Genomic DNA, 1,176 nt, shown 5'->3' with positions numbered 1-1,176 from the left:
ATTTTGTTCCTTCTCGTCATTTTGTGTAGCACTGTCTTCTGACCTTTGTTGTAGATCTTTGCTGTAGTTATAACCTTCACACGTACTGAATTTCAGGTGCATCTCTGCAAAGTTTGGACTTTTCCAGCTGTGCCTGGCTAGGGTCTGGTTGTTGTGCTCAGCTCCTTTCTGCTGCTGCCCTTGTGGGTGAACCTGTTGTGCTCCTGTGGCAAGATGTTCTTCTCCTGGACTGGCTGGGTGGATTTATCCTCTACACTCTCTGCAGGGATTTCAGCTTCAGGGTTACACCCCAGGTATGTATGCCAGGCCTGAGCTGTGCCTAGAGGGGGCAAGGTGGAGTAAGGGGGAGTGAAAGCTGTCCCTCACACTCACTGGGTCTGAGCTAGGACTGGGTCTGGTGGTTCTTGGAACGAGGCAGGAATTTCTACTCTGCGGGCGGGGTAAGGTAGGTACTGCGGAGTGGTGGGCGGCATCCCAAGTGGGCGGGAGAGGGTCTCGCCCACACTGCTCCTGGGCTGGGACCCTTATTTGGTCTGGTGTGGCGCAGGGTAGCAGGAAGCTCTCCCACACACTCACCAGACCTGGGCTAGAACTGGGTCTGGGCGTTCCCTGAACGCGGCAGAAATTCCTACTCGGCGGGCAGGGTTGTGGAGGTGCTGGGGAGTTTTAGGGGCATCCCAAGGGGGTTGGAGAGGGTCTGCCCCATGCATCGCCTGGGCTGGGACTGGTGCCGCAGGCGCAGGGTAGCAGGAAGCTCTCCACACACTCACCGGACCTGGGCTAGGACTGCATTTCTGATTTTTTTAAGTAAAAAATATTCAAGCCTTATTTTGTCTTATCAAAATAGATTATTTTGTCTGTAACCAAACTATAATCCAATATTTTCTTGATATTTCTTTGTTCTTTATGTACAGCTGTGGATATAATTCATTTTCATATATTAACCTAATATTTATCAATTTTACTGAATTTTAATTTTTTTCAACATTTTTACCTGTAGGTTATGTTAAAGAAGCATCATATCTATCAAAACAATCTCTAAAAGAAATAAATTAACACCTTCAAACTCAAACCATTAAAAAAGATAAAATTAGGGCCAGCGATATAACTCAGAGGATGAAGAACTTGCTTAGGTAAGCCCAGGGGCCAGGGTTTGATTCCTGGCACTGCATGCCA

Source organism: Octodon degus, unplaced genomic scaffold (assembly GCF_000260255.1).
Source record: "Octodon degus isolate 3935 unplaced genomic scaffold, OctDeg1.0 scaffold00234, whole genome shotgun sequence".
Lineage (NCBI taxonomy): Eukaryota > Metazoa > Chordata > Mammalia > Rodentia > Octodontidae > Octodon > Octodon degus.
This window is presented reverse-complemented; position numbering follows the sequence as displayed.